Source organism: Eurosta solidaginis, chromosome 5 (assembly GCF_040869045.1).
Source record: "Eurosta solidaginis isolate ZX-2024a chromosome 5, ASM4086904v1, whole genome shotgun sequence".
NCBI lineage: Eukaryota > Metazoa > Arthropoda > Insecta > Diptera > Tephritidae > Eurosta > Eurosta solidaginis.
The window spans coordinates 82,162,173-82,182,706 of NC_090323.1; the positions used below are offsets into that span (position 1 = coordinate 82,162,173).

Here is a 20,534-nt window from a genome sequence, read left to right on the forward strand (position 1 = left end):
AATTTGTACGGATAGTTGCGATATATAGTAAAATTTTCTTTTAAGCTGTACGTATCAAGCTGCATTATTAATTAGTAATTTTAATTTACTCATAGAACCCTTATCTAGGCAACCACACACTAGTTCCTGATATGAGATTATGGGCACTAATAAAGCCTTAACAAGTTTAAGCTAAAAATCCTGAGGGATATGAGCTCCGGTATTTCAAAGCTGTTTCAATACAAAGTACGACTTAGAAATTGTTGAATTGATATGATCAACGCATGAGAGGGATGCATTCAACCTGAAGCCAAGAGTTTAAACAGCATTCTCGTATTTAAAGATTATACCATTCATTCTTTCATGCGATACCAACAATGATAGGGCTATCGCTTGTGTCTTGCACGCACTAATGTCAAGCCTATTATGCTTCGACTATAAACAAATAGAATCAAGGTCTTCATTTGTTCTGAACACCAACTCCTCTGTAAGTCCACATGGTTGAGTTGAATTACATTTTTTTAGCAACAGGTGTTACTTTAGCTACTTTCCAAGTATCAGTAAACCTAGAAGTTGTCAATGAAAAATTTTAGATGTGAGTAAGGCACGGTTTTTCAGTAGTTGGTTAAGCTAAGCTTAAAGTTGCTTAAACTCTAGTCAAATTTAAACTCCAGCTAAACTACTGAGCAGTTTTTCAGTCACAGTTTAAACCATTAAGCCCGGCACGTTGCGTCTGCGCAACGTTTACGGCTTCGCATATACTTCACAGGTTTTCGGAAAATTTTACGAAAAAACATCTAAAACTTAATAAAAATGGACTTAATTAAAATGTGCTGTACTTATATTTGAATACAGTAAGGTTACGTTGAACTGGCCGATCCATGAGGACCTCACATGGACTGATTGAGTCCCTAGTGTTACTAGAAGTTTGTTTTAAAGACCAAACTGAAAAACCATATCAAAAACCAGGACCTATGTTATAAAATAACTCCGTCCTCTTGGCAAATACTAGAAGCTTCCTAGGACTTAAGCCGCTTGCTGCTTCTAGATCCGACATCTGCATTACTCCTAGTAGCAGGAGTCTTTGCCTGGCAAGCACAGGACACGAGCACTCCTCCTACAACCCGCACTTCCTACATCTGCTATCACTGACCAAGCCTAATTTAAAGGCATGTGACGCCAGAAGGCAGTGTCCAGTCAGAATACCCGTCATGAGTCTACAGTCCTCTCTTTTTAAGGATAGAAGCAACTTTGTTAGTCTAAGGTTGTAAGACCTACACATAATCTTCGACACTTTACAGCCCCGCGCTTGAACCCACGCCTTCCCCGCTTGGTCGATCATGTGCACCTCTCGCCTTCGCTTAATCTCGCCCAGTTTAATTGGGACGTCTACGGAGCAAGCTTCAAGGGATGCGCCCTTTTTAGCTAGTTCATCCGGTTTTTCATTCCCAGAGTCTGGTCGTACCATCGCATAATTACATAACTTCATCTAGACTATTTTTCATTAGTGCGGTTAAATTATGGAATTCAATCCCAGATAATGTGAAGGCTGGACTAAATAGATTCAACTACAAGGATGTAATACTCAAGTACTCCAAAGCTGTATAAAAACAATGCAAAAACATTGTAAGGGTGTTTAAGATCCCTGCTTCTCTTTTCTTTCCCCTTTTCTCACTTTCATCTTGACTATCTTTTCTTTCGTTAAGGTTTGATTTATTCTAAATTTGTTACTTAGATTTAAGTTAGGATATACATATTTGCACTGTTTTATGTTTAATAACCCAGTTGAAGTACTTCTAAAAGACTATATCTGGCCTTACCCTGTACTACGTTGGTAAATAAATAAATAAATACATAAAAATATATATATATAAATAAATATATATATCTATTCCCATATGCCCTGGGACCCAATATAGATGTATGCTTCTCCCTTTCCCGATTCTCTCCAGAGACTGCTTACACTCTAACACGCATTTAGATGTTGTGGTATGAGAGATTATTGTCATACTACTATATAGTACAGTATGATTGACTGTCAATATAAAAGTTAACACGATTGCAGCTTAAGCTATTCTCTTCCAGGGTTTCTACTGCTTTGGCTACGGCTAATATTTCCGCTTGGAAAACGCTTCAGTAATCCGGCAGCCTGTAGGATCTGTTTATTTCCGGATCAGCACAGTACACCGCAGACCCAACTCCTTCCACTACTTTGGAACCATCAGTGTACACATGTATCGCCTCGTCCGTTAATTGCGCACCCTTGCGCCAACCGTCCACCTATATTGAGGCCTTAAAATCTCCCTCGAAGCGCAGATAGGGAATCAGGTAGTCTGTTCGTCTTGTGATTGATGATGCTATACTACTATGGCCGTATGGTCGGCGCTCAAGCTGCCCCGAGGCACCGAGCCTGGTTGTAGTGGTTAATGCTATGTTCTTTGCTACCAGTTCTACAGGTGCAATGTGCAGAATGGCATACAATGCAACCGTCGGGGTTGTTTTCAGGGCTCCCGTAATGCTAAGCATATATAGTCTGCATACCCCTCTAATTTTTTGAGGTATATTGTTTTTCGTGTGGCTTTCCACCAAACAAGAACTCCATAGTATATAATAGGGCTTACAATCGCTGTAAGACCCCAATGAGAAAGAGAGGGCGATAAGCCCCACGCACACCCAGCATTCTTTTACAAGCATAAAGTGCCGTCGAGGCCTTCACCCTCTCCTCCACGTTGAGCTTCCATGACAGCTTACTATCTAGGATGATTCCTAGATATTTTGCGCAAGGTTTCTCCTGTAAGGTCACTTAGGTCTGGTCCAGTTTGGCACCTTGTACTACTACGAGACCATATCCGTCTTCTCCGCGTTGACTTTCAACCCGACATTAGATGCCCAGGCATGAATATCACGAGGCGCCCGATCCATCAAAGAACTCATCGTTGGAAGGCACTTTCCACTTATGACAATTGCAACGTCATCTGCGTAAGCCGTACGTTTTACGGGTCCCTCATCGAAACGCCTGAGCAATTGGTTAATATCCAGCGTCCACAGCAGAGGTGATAGCACCCCTCCCTGCGGCGTGCCCCTGTCCACTGATTTCGTGGCCTCGTACAATCCCCATTGTGATGTAATCTTCCTGCAATATTACATGCAGCCGATCCATCTGGTTAAGGCTGGATGTACTTTAATGTAATTAAGACAATCCATAATCGCCCTTTTAGAAACATTATTGAAAGCCCCGGCAATGTCCAAGAAGACTCCTAGAGCATATTCCTTATATTCCAGGGATTTCTCTATGCCTATTACCACCCTATGCAATGAGGTGTCTACCGACTTGCCTTGCTTTTCATCCACGTTAGACCTTATCTACACATCTATCAGCCTCTCAAAGGTTTTGAGCAGAAATGATGTTAAACTAATGGGTCTATAATATTTGGGATACACGTGATCGATCTTCCCCTCCTTTGGTAGGAAAGCTACACGAGCAGTTCTCCAAGAGTGCGGTACATGATTCAGTCTTATGCACCCATCGAATATTATTTTAAGCCATTCCACGACCGCCCTACTTGAAACTTGCAGCATGGCCGGGAATATACCATCTGGGCCCGGCGATTTAAACTTAGAAGAGAGCTTCACTATCCATTCGATCTTGGTATCGATCACCAATTCCGGCACTACCCGCTCCGCGATCGAAGCGTGAGTGATGTCTGCTGGCTCTTCTCCCGTCTCCCGATGGGAAATGTGCGTCGAAAAGCACCTCACGGAATTCCTCACTATTAATTGACTATTCCCCGTTCTCTTTCTTTATTAGTCCCTGGACTATGTTTCCCCTTGCTAGGACTTTTTTCAACTGTTTCGGTGGAGCACTCTATGTCCGTACAGAAACTTTTCCACGATATTCTCTTCAGCCTGGAAATTTCACGCTTGTAGATCCGCAGTAGATCCCTGTACTCGTCCCGACATACTTCGCTTTCCGCGGTCTTTGCTAGCTTAAACATTTCTTTTACCTGTCTTCTTAGAAGACTCAGCTCATTGCTCCACCATGGCGGCTTTGCTTTTCCTCTGAACCTTCTTAGAGGACAAGCTTTGTTATACGCAGTCGTAAGCGTCCTTGTTAGGAATTCGTTCGACTTCTCCAGTTCCTCCACATTGGCAACCTATTTGGGTTGTCCCAGTTTTGTTTCTACCTGTTTCTGGAATTTAGTCCAGTTCATTCACCTAGGGTTTCTAAAGGTTTCTCCCTTCTCTACCCTCTTTAGGGGGATGCTGAAGCTGATATACGCGTGGTCGGAGAAGGATGGTCTATCAAGAACCATGCAATCATACCTTGATATATCACGCTCGGAGCTCAATGTAATATCCAGAACATTGCTGGATGTTGGACCAATGTATGTAGAGATATTTCCCCTGTTGGCTATCTGCAAAGCGGTTTGCAGGATGTAACAAAATAGAGATTCGCCTCTCTCGTTCGTATCTGCTCCTCCCCACACATTGTGGTGCGCATTTTAATCCGTCCCTTACGCCCTTCCTCCTGTACTAGGCTCTTGTACTACATCGGTAGAACCTCCGCAGCGTGGGGCATGTAGCAGGGTAAATGCCTGCTTATTCTTTTGCTCAACGGCCACCACTACGAGGTCTTCAGTAGTGTAATTAGGCAGCATATATGAATGTAGCTGTTTCCTTACCATTACTACAGCTCGCACCCATCCTTCCGTTTGCGCGTAGTAAACGCCAAATCCGCGCGCGCTATGTCCGGAAACCTTTCCTTCCGGTGAGACCCACGGCTCCTGGATCAGCGCCACGTCAAACGAACCCTCCTCAAGGGTTAGGAGGAATTCGCTCGACGCCACTTTACTGTGTTGGAAGTTTATCAGTAGGACTCGCAGCACCATTGGGCTGTTTGTCCCCCTCCAGCACCTTCGTCGTGACGTCGCACATAGGTAGATTTTCAAGTTTTAGGCGGCCAAAAATATTTAATTGCCTACATCTTCTTAAAACTGTTTAATAAATGAAAAATTATAATAATTTGTGTAATTAATCGCTTATATTAAAAAAATATATATTACACCGTGGAACACTAAAAAATGTCTGCGCAGTGAGGCTATTTTTCTTGTTGTACAGCAAGAAGTGTAATAACTTAGTTCTGTCTTTATCTACGGTAAATTTTTATAGGTTTTATGAAAAATTATAATAATTTGTATAACTAATCGGTTATATTAGAATAGATATTACACTGTGTAACACTAAAAAATTCCTGCACAGTGAGGCTGTTTTTCATGTTGTGCAACAATAAGGGTGTATCAAACCCCCTATCTAACCCCCTATCTGCAAGTATCTGCAGCTAAATTTAATGCAGTTGGCAAGCTAATTTTACCAAGTACCATATTCGACACTAATTTTCACTTGGACGGACTTGGAAACATAACAAAACTGGATTTGAACACTAAAAATCTAAAAAAAAAAAACAATTTTTTTAACATCCTAAATAAAATAGGTTCTTTATCAATTTATAACTTTTAAAAATCACACACACCATTAATAATGTTAGTATTTACCTGAGATATCAGAATCCATCACAATTACTCAATTTAATTGTCTTGAAACTTAAAATATTCACGTTAAAACATGCGATTTCACATAGGTTAAAACAAACATAACACGCGTTTCAGAAATAGCTAAATTCCGATTACTTGACAGCTAACGCCAGATATGCGATGGATGGGAAGGGGTAGAATTATTGTTCCCCTGTCTATTCATGAGCTGTGGGAGTGCTTTTTTTTTGTAATTGTGGCAACTTTCAGAGATTCAATTTTGGCCGCCTAAATGTCTAAAATCTACCTATGTGCGTCGTCGTCCTCCCCTTGCCCTTTTGGTTTAGAGTGTTCGAAGCCCCACTTCAGCCTCTTGTAACTGTTGTGCCGGGCGTTCGTCTGTGCGACTCACAGCACCATCTGGCTGTTGGTCCTCTTCTAACAACTTCGCGGTGACGTCGGCTCCCTCCACCTGTCTTTTTTCCCTTAGGCTTTTGAGGTTCTTTTCGACTTCGCCCACTTCCGTGTTAGGATTTTTATCCTCGGGACTTCTTTTCCTGAGTCGCATATAAATTTTGTCTGTACCAAAGGACATTCTTCCAAGCTGAGTGTACAATATATCCTCCGCCTGCTTGTTTATTTGGAAGATGTAGAACTGACCTTCCTCCGTAGGCCGAGATACAGTAAGTACCTTTCAATCCTGTGCCGGTATGTTCGGATTCTGATTCTGCAGAAGTCGCAGTGTATCCTCCGACTTCATCAGGCAGGGTATCCATACCTTTACTTTTGGTACCGTGGGGATTTACGCTGTATCCACTACCTCAAACTGCCCTTTCGTGCCTTTGGACGTTTGGAACCACATCCTCCAGCCACCGCAAGCTCACGATGTTGTCGCACTCTATAATCATCACACCATTATACCATCCCCCCGAATCAAAGGTTGGAAGGGGCTTACTTGGTTGTTCCCGCATCATCTAAAGCATTAAGCTAATAAGTTGCCTTTCTACAGACCTCCACCTTTCAGTAGTCATCTGTACGAAAGGACTGCTACGATCAAACAGCTCCACAGTCAGTGACTGCTTTGCCACATCACTCATCTTCTCGGGAAAAGCCGGAGTCTTAGCGTTATCTCCTTTTGGCTTATATCCTACTTCCCTAGTTGGAACTTCCCTCTGACTCACAGCTTTCGAGGCAATTGCTACCTCGCACTTGTCTAGTCTATGCGACTGCCCTGCCCCGCGGCTCTGGGACTGGGTCCTTTCTGCCTCTTAAAAGCAGGCTTGTCGCCTTCCGCCGACTGTTGCCTCTTCATACTGCCATTTGACGCTTCTTCCTCCTCGTACCGGTTTCAGAACCGAGGGTTTCTCACAGCAAACCTTTTGAACTGCCTTCGAACTACTTCTACCACCTCATGGGCCCATTTCAAGCGCTCGATGCCCACTTCTGTTGAGTTGACCACTGCTTCCAGGCGTTGCACAATTCCTAGTGCTGCACGGTACTGCGATAGAGCTCTTTTATTTCCTCTGCTCCGTATCCTTCTCCAGTCTTCTACTCCGTTCTCATTTGAGTGATTCTCCAACACGGAGTTCATTGAATCAGCACTACTCTCGCTCCCCGAGTCCGACGCGTCGCTTAATGCGTATTTGTCGTCCTTGGCTTGTGACTCTGTCCTCTTATCATCGTTCTTATTACAATTAGATAATGATCGTTCATCTTGGTCGTACGACCACCTGCCCGACAAAGCGGGCTCAGCGGTCCAGTATTATATACGGGAAAAGAACCGTCCGCCACAGTAGCGCCCCTTACTGTGGTAAGGCCATCAATACTTCCCGAGGTGGCCCGGTATCGGGAAGGTTCCGTTCGAATATAGCCAAATTTATCCCCTGGCTGCAAATCCCTGGCTTAGGATTAGGAGGTTGGCAGTTCTTGGTCACCGACATCCCCCGAGGCGAAACGGCGTAGATGTCAGTCCTAAAACGCTCCGCCTCATAGTCGGGCGCTATGGAGTTCGGCTAAGCCCTCACACCAACGACAAAGTGCCTACCCTAGTGAGGGTTGAATGTAGTAAAGATTTATACACATTTATTTTGGTTAGAATATCCGAAATTTTTTGGGTGTCTTTTGTTAAATTATTAAAAGATACTTTCGATTTAAAAGTTAAAAAAATCTCCGTGCCTGAAAATAAATGGTTTGGAAAATTGTTTATTGCAACATGTAGCATATATATGCAATTAAAAGTGTACGTTGCGCAAATGCAACGTTAGGACTTGACGCTAGTCATATTTTCAACCGGCAGCATTCAGCCCTGTGAGCAGCTGATATTATTTATTAACATTTTCTGTCAAGAAAAAGTTTGGCGGTTTTTCTTTGCAAAATTTTTTCTAAAAGAAATTTATCTAAAGAGATATAGAAAATATAGTTAAATCAGAAATAGGACGATGAAGTCGTAAATAATCAGCCCAATTCTAAATGAAAATTCCGTGCGAGTTTTTTCCCTTCTCCCATTCCTCGTATGCTAAATAAAAATTCCTTGTGAGTTTTTTCACTTCTCCCTTTCCTCCTATTCTGAACAATGTTCGAAAAAGCGGAAACCGGTTATGGGAGAAAAGTAGGTATTATGAATGTGAGGGAGATTTCTCTGCCATTTCATAGGAGTTTTTTCACTAGTTAAATTAAAGGGAATGCATCAAAATAGTTAAAGGAAAATGGTTATTTTAAGAAAGAACACTTAGTTGTACAAATTTGTGCTAAAATATGTAATTACATTCTCACTGTTAATACAACAACAACAATATTCTTTATTTTAAGTCGAAAAATATATCATAAGCAACGGAAGAGCTCTTCGCATATTTGATGCAGCCACCCAGAAATTGCGCAAGGATTTTTTAAGAAGGCTTAAATAGAAAGGCGAGCTCAACTCGACTTGGCCGCCAGTAAATTGCTTTGCAGAATGAATGCAGGCAACTCCGGCGGATTTGTGTTATCCCGCCGGGTCTTCTTCTTATGCTCCTCTGTTGATGTTGCTGTGGCACTAATTCATTACTCATTTCAGTGAATACCACATGAAATGCAATAATGTGCATTGTTTATACCATATTTCTTAATTTCAAACAAATTGGCAACAATAATTAAACTTTACAATTTTTTAAACAAAATAAGAAATGCGCAACGAAATTTCAATTGAGAAAACAACTGACTTCGAAAATTCGAAATTCCTATTCCCCAATTATTCTTCTCCCTAGGAGAAAAGAATTGGAGGAATTTTTCCGCGGGAATAAAAAATCCGCGAGAACAAAATTCCGCGAGAATATTTAGAATGGGTCTGAATATAAAAAATGAGCTTCCGTTCAAATGATATTACTGCTGGAGACTGTATATGCAGCTAGTGACACAGAAGATGTGGACGAAGATGTACAACTGCTTTCAGATTAAGCCGAGAAATTTCCGGGGGAAGCTTCTGGGGAAGTTGATGGTGCAGTGGAAATTATTTGCTTATTCAGTGACGACAATGGTCGAATCGAAGAAAACCAACTTGGAGAGTTGGCTCCTGAGCAAATCATCGTGCCAGAAAAAGCTAAGTCGAGTAAGTCCTGCAAATATCAATTTTCACAACAGTCTATTGACTCTTTAATTGAATATTATGGAACCTTGTTTGAAAAACTGGGTAAATACATATATAATAAAAAATATTGGAGCAATTTGTAACTGTCTACATTTTTTTGTAGTGATACTACATTATTTTCCAGAGGTTTGACAGAAATTCAAACGTTCATTGGAATTTTGTATGTTACTGGTTTCAATACCATGCCATAAGAAGCTACTGCTGTTGTTGTTGTAGCAGTGCTTCGCCCCATCCAATAGGTGCGACCGACCACAAATTGTAATCAATGTCCTCTAACGGGAGTCCAACAGGAGTTGGTCCATTACCAATATCTGAAGGATGCAGTTATTTACTCACTTGTGTTGATCGATTTAGTCGATGGCCGGAAGCTTTCCCCATTGTAAATATTGAAGCTGGAACAGTTTGCAGAACGTTTTAAGATTTTCTGGTATGCCGGATGTTCAAATAATATTATTTCTGATAGAGGTCGATCTTGCAAATGGTTTAGTTGAGCGTTTTCACCGTACTTTAAAGGCAGGATTAAGATGTAATGAAAATTTACAATGGACATAAACGCTAAATTCCGTCCTTTTAGGAATTCGTACTTCTTTTAAAGATAATTTTAAAACTACTTCTGCTGAACTTATATATGGAGAACAAATTCAACTTCCAGGAGATTTCTTTCAACCACAACTATTTGGAGATCCTACAGATTTCGTTTCAACTTTAAAAAGAATTATGAAAAATTTACAACCTATTTCAACTTCGGAACATTCCAGAAAAACCATTTTTATTAGCAAAGATTTATATACATGTACACATGTTTGGATTCGTGTTGATGCTGGTCGATCATCTTTAGATTTTAAATACTCGGGACCGTATGAAGTTATTGAACGATTTCCAAAATACTTTAAAATTTCACTTCAAGAAAAATTTAAAAAATTTCTATAGATCGTTTGAAACCAGTCTTTCAATCGAATAAATTACCATATTAATTATTATTTTGACTTTTATGTAATTCCTTAGAGGGGAGCTATGTGGTAACTCCACTTGTTTTAATATTTTTATTTCAAGAACTCTTTTCACTTCATAATTTTGTCTTGTGTGATAAAAGACATTTTTAAAAAAAATAATTGTTTATTTCAACAGTACCATTTCGAAAACCGCCACGAATTCATCATCAGGCAATTTCGTAATGTTATCAAAAGTTTGACAGAGATTCGAACCGCTGGCCAGCGGTTCGATGAAACTACAGTTGCCTTAACCACTAGGCTATCCTGCTTGTATTTGTTTCCTTGCTAAATTAAGTTTATCTGATTTCTACACTAACAAAACAAGTTAGACATTCTGACTCCATAAATTTTCCTGTTATGTAGATTTGTTTTTGTAAAGTTTCTTTTTTTCGTTGCGAATCAGAAGCTTTGTAAACTCGGGCTCAGTTTTACACATTTATGTTTGTTTGCGATGGTACCATTTCGAAAACCGCCACGAATTCATCATCAGGCAATTTCGTAATGTTATCAAAGGTTTCAGCGAGATTCGAACCGTGAATGCCATAATGAAACTACAGTTGCCTTAACCACTAGGCTATCCTGTTTGTATTTGTTTCCTTGCTTAACACATTCGGCTCCAATTAATTTCAGTGGAGGTTGCGAGAGAATCAATTAATTCTTCCATACAAAAATTAAGAGCGGTAATTCCCGCTTTTTGTCACTGAATAGTTTTACCATGAGGAACTTGGGGTCGCCAGCGCCTCGGCTATCAATGAAACAAGATTCGCCACGGTTAGGTGAATTGACAATTGGGTTGGAGAAGCTATATATTGTGCTGGAAACCCCTTGAAATTGGATTTACCCAATTGAGACATGCCTTTGGTGTATGATAAATGCTTTGCGCTGACTATAATCTACTTCAATTCTTACATGTCGATAACTACATGCTTTCTTACAGACTAGTTAAAAATGGAAAACAATTAAGCTTAAACTTATATAAGCTGTTATTAAAATTAATAACACTACTGAATCGATTTGCTAGATGTATAGTCCTATTATAGGTTCATTCATAGCATAATTGGTTTTATGAGTTATTTCGATAAATAATCTATTATGCCGAAGATCACGCAGTGGAATATATGGAATGAACAAAGTAGATAAATCAGAGCAATTTATGCTCAAGTTTATTACATTATAGGCAAGCATGAGTGAGATAAAAGTTCTTCTGTCATGCAAAGCCTGAAGACCAAGCAATATGTGACTGCTGGTATATGATGGGAGGCCGTCTGGCCAGTGAAGCATACGTAAAGCAATTTTGTAAAAATTTTTGGAACTTTCTTAATTTTATAGGAGTTAGATTCATAGAAAGGATTCCATTTTATTGAGCAATATTCAATACCACTTCTGACCAAGGATATGTTAAGTGCCTTCAACGTCATAGGGTCCTGGTGTTACGTCTAATGAACCCAACCATTGCACCAAATTTTGAAACAACGAAATCAATGTGACTAGAAAAAGAGAGTTTGAAGTCAAAAATTAAAACCAAGTCTTTACTCTCTTGACAACGATTGAGAGATTTAGCATTTAGTTTGTAGATAAAGTATGTGGCAGTTGTCTTTATGGAATAAGACACAACACAGCATTTGTTTGAATTTAAAAATAAGTTATTGTATGCGCACCATCCGGCAAAAGAGTCCAAATCAGTACCGTTAGAAATAAAATAAATAAATAATTGTAAGGCGCGATAACCTCCGAAGAGATTTTAGGTCGAGCTTTTCATGGCAGAAATACACTCGGAGTGCTTGCCAAACACTGCCGAGGGGCGAACCCGCCTAGAAAAATGTTCTTCTAATTGGAAAACCTTATTTCTAAAATCTTGATTTTGCTTTGCCCGGGGTGTGAACCCAGGGCAATCGGTGTGGTAGGCGGAGCACGCTACCATCACACCACATTGGTTCACCAATAGTTAGCAATAGTTTGACAAATAAATATATTTTTTGTGAAATATATAGTTTTAGTGTTATATTTCAATCATTAAAGGGGAGGAGTGATGGGGAAACATATTGAGTAAAGAGTGCTAAGTCAGGAGAAAAAATTTGCTTTGAGTGAGGAAATTGTGCTGTCATAAAATAGCTGCTGAGTTAGCATACATGATTTTTATTTATCTTTTTCAAAGCTTCTACACTCAAAATTATTGCAACTAAATGAATGAGGATACCCATTCACAGTTTTGAAAAAAAAGGTTATTTCAAAAATTATTCAGTTTTTTTCGTCTCCTGTAAAATTCGTAAAAAGTGACTTAGCACATTTTCACACTAAGCTAACGATATGCAACACCGCGCTTTGTGGTTGACATTTTTAGTGCTATATTCAAATTCAAAGGTTTTTGTTGAGAATCAAAATGAAACGTGGCGAGCATTATTTGACTACCAAGGACCAGGAAAAGATATTAGATGAATGGGCAGACAGTGAGGATGGCTTTGATTTTTCTGATGATGACGATATTACTGATCCGACATATAATATCCAACCTAACTATCATGAAACTTCTGAGGAGGAACTAAACCTACCACTTGCTTTGGAAAATGATGTTCCGGATACTACCACTCTAGCAAAGTCCGTTGAAACCATTGCTGCTGCAACACATTTAAATCCGGCCTCCGCTGTGCTATGCGATATACCCGAAGCTCCTCAGGGAACCTCTAGTGGAATACCTAGGACCAATATTACATGGAAATCCAAACATCTGAACTTGAATGCCGGCCAGCTATGGTTCACCGAGATTCGAACCGCGAATCACACGATGAAACTGCAGTTGCCTTAACCACTAGGTTATACCACTTGTATTTTTTTCCTTGTTTAATTCAGTTTATCTCATTTCTACACTAACAACACAAGTTACACATTCTGACTCTATTAATTTGCCTGTTATGTAGATTTGTTTTTGTAAAGTTTCTTTTTCGTTGCGAATGAGAAGCTTTGTAAACTCGGGCTCAGTTTTACATATTTATATTTATTTGCTTTAATGATGTGTTCAATTTATACTTATTATTAAGAATTCATCATCAGGCAATTTCGTAATGTTCAATTATACTTATTATTAAAAATTCATGAGCTTAACTCCGGCTTATAATAATTTATTAATCAATGAGAATGAGAAGCTTTGTATACTCGGGCTCAGTCTTACATATTTATGTTTGTTATAATGGTGTGTTCAATTTATACTTATTATTAAGAATTCATGAGCTTAACACTGGCTTATAATAATTGAATATTCAATTATGTTTTTCTAAGAGAAACTGAAAAGAATGAAAGAAACATTTACTGGCATATTGCGATGGTACCATTTCGAAAACCACCGTTGCGAATGAGAAGCTTTGTAAACTCCAGTTCAGTTTTACATATTTATGTTTGTTTGTTTTAATGGTGTGTTCAATGTATACTTATTATTAAGACTCGCTGTTTCAACTCAGGTGGACCATAATTAGATGGGTGTTAGAGGCGTTGGTTCCACAATACAGTTAAAGAGATGGTTGGTGTCATATGGGGACACATCACAAGCAGGACATATGTGTTGTATATCGGGGTAGATAAGAGTTTAACCTGTTACAGTATCCAGATCGAAGTTGATCTAGATCCACCCAAATGGGTTAGGGCAGCAATTTTTTTTGTTTGAACCAATTTATATGGTCACATCATTGAAATTGTCCAGCCTTTCTATGCCTAGGACTTAATGGGTTAAGGCCGCCTTTGGGGTATCCTTTTTTGTGCGGCAACATTGGGTTTTTTATTGTCTAGATAATTTGTAGATACGGCAACAGCTGGATTTTGTTTTCCCAACAAACATGGAAAAAGAAAATTCTGCAGCGAAATATACATATATCTAGTTCCGGAAGTGATATCCACCATCATTATTTAATTATTCTTAAACCAGATAGTTCTCTAGTTGATATGCAACTTCATTCTCAATTCACTATCCAGCCTTTGAGAAATTTTGTAAAATTAAAAGTTTCCGAGTTGATCGCCAACGTCATTATTATTTTCCAATTATTATTCAACCTTTGGGAGATTTTGAGAAATGTACGGTACTCAAATGAATATTCAAGACATTTCTCCAGTTGATATCCTACATTGGATATCGAGTTGAGGTGAAGTTGAAAAATAATCTCCAAGGTGATACCACCAAAGCCAACAGCTATTTATTGTAAGAAATAAACACCTGATTGATAGCAGTTATGAAGCGTAATTTATCAAAAATAAAATTTTATTTTCGTGAAAATATTGTGACGAATATTAGTGACACCAAGTGATACTCACATCACTAGTCTGATGCTAAGTAAATGAAGCCACAGCAATAAAGCAGGCAGTCACTTGTATCTACATAAACGAATCAATCATTATGTCTATACATATGTCCATATAAGCAGCGGAGGGCAACGCACAAACGCATGCATATATCTGAGATACTCCCAAATGTAGGTAATAATTTGTGCAAGTATCACTCACATATACACGCGCATATGAGAAGCTATAAACGTAGTTATAGCTGGTAAGTTTATAGCTGATTAGCTTATGCCCGTGGGTTCTACCCCACGTTTCTATAAAAATATGCAAGCTACGCTTAAATTGCCATGAGTAAAACATGAGTTGGTAAGATTGACTTCTGCTACAGCTAATGACTGTTGTTGTATGATATAATCATATTTGTAACAGGATTCCCCTCGCGTAGGTGAGGTTGACAACTGAGTTGCAGAGGCTCTAAAGCTATAAAGGTTTGTATTGCGCTCATCAATCCCTTGATTCGCATCTAATGATTTTTGTTGCGCTTCATTTATAGGGATAGGAAACTCGAGGCATTTAAGATTGAAAATACTAATCTATCGGTATCAATGGAATCCTTGGTTTTAAACTTTATCGTTTTCGACATTTTCCGATAAAATGAATTTCTTCAATGACATCCGTAAAAGTTTTGCGACGAAAAGCCTTGTCCCACTACATAAGCGTGGAGAATCGAAATAACGAAGCATAAATATTATCAATCGATGAGGAGAAATTTCTTGACACTCTTCCACGACTGTGTTAATAGATATTTACATAGACGATGTACTTAGTGGCAGCGACACCGTCGCTAAAGCAACACAAATGCGCAACCAACTTATTTCAGCCCTCCGATCTGCCTGTGCGGAACTGCGGAAGTGGTCAAGCAATACACCTGATCTCTTGCAATTCATCCCCGCAGAACATCATTCATTTAGTTCAAGTTGTCAACTCAACGAACACCAAACCATTAAAACTCTTAGAGTGCACTGGCAGCCCAACAATGATTTGCTTACGTTTTCCAATTTTGCAACTAGCGACTAAACGATTGGTGTTAAGTACTATAGCACGAATATTCGACCCACTCGGACTCTTAAGTCCAATAACTATTGCTGCAAATATAATCTTAAAGGAAATCTGAACATTGAAATTGACGCGCCACGACGGAAAACAGTCGGGTCTAGATTGGGACGAACAGCGACCGTCCTCAGTTGCAATCGCTTGGCGCAATTTCGTTCCGGAGCTTCCTCACATAGAGGAGATTGCCATACGTCGATGGCTTAACTACACTTCAAACTTTCATTCATTGGAATTACATGCCTTCTGCGATGGTTCATCCGTTGCTTATGCAGCGGCCGTATATTTACAAATACAATATCTTCACGGTGGGATTCATACCCATCTGATTACGTCTAAATCCAAAGTCACACCCAACAATCCAATTAAAATTCCAAGAGTAGAACTATGTGGGACGGTATTGGCCACAACAATTGCCAAGTGGGCACAAAAACATTTACAACAGCGCTTTGGTGAAATCCCAACATATTATTGGACTGATGCAACTATCATTTTATACTGGATCACTGGTGATGTGAATAGATGGAAATATACGTGGCGAATCGTGTTTCTAAAATTTTATCAAGTAGCTTGCCAAGTCAATGGCGTCGTGTAAAAACTCAAGACAAATCCGCCGACTGCGCAACAAGGTATTTAACTCCAACCCAGTTGCAACAATACCAAGTGTGGTGGTAAGGACCTGCTTGGTTGCGAAAAGATAAATCGGCTTAGCCTGTTTCCTTCATGAACCGCGAAGAAATCGACAGCACAATGACAGAAGAAAAACCGCCTAAGATATTAACGTATACGGCAATCATACACACGTCGTTCATACATCGATATTCTTCTTACAATCAAATTATACGTGTAACAGCTTGGCTTCTTAGATTTTTTCATAATCTCTGCAAACCTAATGTTGGCGACAAAAATTACGGACCGCTCACAGCTAACGAACTGCAACAAAGTCTCTATCGAATTGTTTACTTAGTACAGTGGGAAGCCTTTGGAGCCGAAATGCGCTGCATCAAATCGAATACCAACTTGTCTACCAATAGTCCACTAATAAGTTTAACACCATTCATAGACGGCAATAAAGTTCTTCGCTTTCGCGGTCGCTTAAAACATGCCAATCTGCCATACGATCAAAGGCATCCTATGATTTTACCAAATAATCATCATTTCACGAAACTGCTCATTAACTTCGCTCATCAAATTACTTTACATGGTGGCACGAAATTATCGTTAGCACACATTCGACGGCAGTTCTGGATAATACATGGCCAAAAAACAGCGCGTAATCAACTTCGACATTGCATCACGTGCTTTCGTAATAAACGCCAGTCTTTGACGCAAGGATACATACTGGATACCTACTGGCGAAATTGATCGAATACCTACTAAGCCGTGTAATTGCTATACAATAAAACTAAATTAAACTTTAAAAGTATCTATACAATAATAATAATAAGTGAAATGCACACTAAATCTGAGTTATCATTCTATTCTTCGGACAACGAAGGTGCTAACATTTTAGCGACAGTGAAATACCCCATATTGCTTTGGTGCGTTAATTTATTTCCATTGTAATTGCCACGTGCTGCAGACAACCATACCGCACACAAAAAGGGACCCAATTTACTATAGTACTCATTCCGATACTACACACTGCTTATTGCAGTGAAGTTTTGCAAAAAAATTGAAAATTTTCAAAAATTCAAAAGTTAGGCAGGTAAAACAAACAAATAAAACCAAAAAGATTCGTTATAACAAAAAGAAATATCAAACGTAAAAAATATAAGCCCCCTGAGGGCTAACCTAAAATTCAACACCCGAGATATTTCAAATCTAAGGGAATATATAAAAAGAACACTATGGAGTATGTAAAGATCGAACTCCGCATATAGGTAAGGAAATTTCAAAAACTCCAAAAGAAGGTCTAAAACCTATATTATCTATCTATAACCTATCTATATTGACCACTATAAGGTTAATAAAACTTCAACTCCGACTTCAAAACTGCAAAAATAACTCGTAAATCAAAAAATTAATAAAAAAGATAATAAGGTTGTTTATTAGATAACACCAAAGAACCATATAAATAAAGAGGTGATAATTAAAACCTTCTTAGAAACATATTTCGAAGTAAGACAAAGGTGATTTTCTCAAAAAGGTAAACTTAATAACTAAGTAAAAAAATCTAAAAGAATGTACTTCAAATTCAAAAATTTGTTAAACAAAATATAACAATAAATTTAATTTACAAAAACTAGTTATATACGTATATATATTTATATAAGTAGGAATGTGTTGATGTTTTGTGCTTTTAATTATGTATAATTCTCCATTTTTTTGATGTTGTTGTTGCTATATTTTCTTTTTTTTCTTTTTATGTATTAATACGCTTGGTGTGTGTTGGTGTTGCACCTCGGCAAGGTCGTAATGAATGTGAGCTGTCCGTCCGTTATTTGTCTAAGTCCAAGTCAACTACGTCTCTCCTAGAAGTCATGTCAGTCGAGTAGGGCACATCAAGTTGCTAGGCCTTGGCCTTAAGCTTGGCTGCCATACTCTGTTTAATTGTCTGTGGCGTAGGCGCCCTGTAAACCTCACGAGCAAACAGTGCTGGACTATTTGCACGGCAGCTCGAACAGTGGCCTGCAACCGAAAGCGTCTACCTCCTATCATACTAGCTTTACCGTAGGATCCCACTTACGCGAGCGTTGGAGCTCCTATAAGGAACTCTTACGGTAAGCTGAGTATCCCCCCTCGTATTGGTTGTAGTGGCACAAATCGCACCGGACTTGTCCAAGCGATGCTGCCGCTACAACGGTCGCCTGTCCTGTCATAGAAATAAAGAAGGGTATGAAAGAAATGAATTAGGGAAGAATTACAAAAAAACTAAATGAAATAGAGAATTGAAAGGTATGAATGACGTAAGGAAAAAGAAATTGCAAAAGAGTCAAAAACTGAAACTAGGATGAATGCAAAAAAAAACAAAATAAAAACTCAAGCTGGGCTATTTTGCGTCGGGCGCTATTCTTATGTAACTGACTGTTGGGGTAAGGCAGAGGTGGCATGTGGCATGTGTCATGCTGGCTAGCCCCTGGTAGCTCGTCGGGTGGGGTGAGTTTTTGCTCATCAGCCTTACCTACAGTTATATACCCAAAAAGTGGTTCATGTCTGAAATCTACGTTACAAACATACAAAAAAAGGAAAGCTGCAACTGAAGGTCTGTCCGTGTCAGGTGGAGTCATCCCTCCCCTTCTGCGTAAAACCTCTACGCAGCCTTGGGCGTTGCACCGACTCCTACATTGCAGCAACGCCCCCTTTGCCTGACATTTGTCTGTCCGTTACGGTCCCAGGTTCCTAGCGGATCTAGTCTGTCACAGTCGCCTCACACTCACGTCCTCCATATTGCACTTGTGCAACACCCACACCAATCTAATGTTTTCAGCCGATCATAGTGAGATAGACTCAACCCTTTAAAGTAATAAATATGATAGTTTGAATTTCTTTATAAAACGTTATAAAAACTCTTTATTAAATATTTATCCTAAAATAATGATCAAAAAACTTAAAAAACTTCAATTATATTGATTTTTCCTTAAGGCTAAAACTAAAAGATAACTAATACTAGTGTTTCCAACCCTACGTTGCGTTCATATATAGATAAATATATAGAAGATACTGTGAAAAACTTAGGAAGCTTAAAGAAAGATTTTTTTATTTATTGGCAAAAAAAGATTGACGCAAAAACTTTAAAACAAGAGGCAAATCAAAAATGAAGAGAACAGAATTAAAAAAATGGATCTAATTTGAACTGACTAAGTACTCGTGAGGTTAAATCTCCCAGGTGTACTATTCGCTGACCAGTTTAACCAGCCAACTACTATGCCTAGCTAGTGATATCTAACTACTGAATTTACCTAGGGATTTGTGGCCCTTTTATACCAATTTGCGCGCAGGAAAACTGCGATATTACAAAAACAATGCTAAACCACTAAAATTGTATCTATTTAACATCTCTATTATGATACATACTCCTTTTGTTTTAATCTTCTAATAACTTTACTTAACATACATATGTAGGTACACACGCCTGTATGCTTACATAATACTAAATAGGTATTTGTACATTTGTAAATTCTAAGCTTCGCGCCTAACTTCCACTCTATATGGGGTGTTCAATTTAAGGTCTACTTGTATATACATGGCGGGATTAACTCAAGTCCTACCTATATAAATATATGCATTTGGCATAAAAATCAGGTAAAATAAATTTGGCATTTATTACTTTACAAAATAATATAAATATGTATACGTAAATTTATGTGTACATAGGTAAATAATTCAATTAAATTCAGTTTATGTACAAAGTATTTACATTTTAATTTCGCTTCAGAATAAATGTTTATAGTGTTGTGGGGAACTCTAATGCCTTCTGGATTTGGGGTCCTCACACTCTCCCCTCGCCTGCTAGAATCAGGCCTATCCTTACGAGGCCGGTCCTCGCGATTCGCACCCTGTAGCTGCTGCCGTCGATGTCGCGCCGGAACGTTCGCTTCCCTCTCTTCTGATGCGTCTGCTGAAGGTGCGCCTCGAAGGTCGAAGATGAAGGTGCTACTACTATAGCACTTACCGATCAATCCCGCGACGGAGGCGCCTGCGTCGAAGAGAGAGCGTTACTGCAAAGAACGTACAAAGGAAATGCAAACAGTGAAAAACTCATGGAGAAACTGAAAGCTTAAAAATTAGGTATTTAATAGAAGAAGCGGCACACGAGAAAAAGGTAAAATGTGGAGAAATAGGAAAAAGTTAAGGAAATAATAGAAGGATAACAAGTGAAATGTGGAGAAGATAGAAAAAAGTGAGAAGAAGTAAGAAAGCGGAACACGAAGGTAAAAATGCTTACAATTATAAAATTATAAAAATTTCAAAAAAATGAATTCATAAAAATGAAAAAACTAACAAGGAAATCGGAAAAGAACTAGAATTGAGTTAAATTAAACCTTAAATTCAAATTAAACAGATTCAATGTAAATTCAAATAAACAGATTCAATGTA

The 20,534-nt window shown here is 38.9% G+C and overlaps 1 protein-coding gene across 3 annotated transcripts in view; it reads right to left on the bottom strand.

Moving 5' to 3' along the window:
• LOC137252096 (uncharacterized) overlaps window positions 1–20,534 on the bottom strand; it is a 450,569-nt gene that overhangs the window by 99,625 nt on the left and 330,410 nt on the right. The window contains exon 6 of one of the 3 annotated variants that reach the window (XM_067787325.1): window positions 19,856–20,155. The exons of the other annotated variants lie outside the window; for them this stretch is intronic. The gene's annotated coding sequence lies outside the window, so the exon portion shown is untranslated. Of the gene's footprint in view, window positions 1–19,855; window positions 20,156–20,534 lie in introns of those variants that run through there. 3 annotated transcript variants of the gene reach the window in all.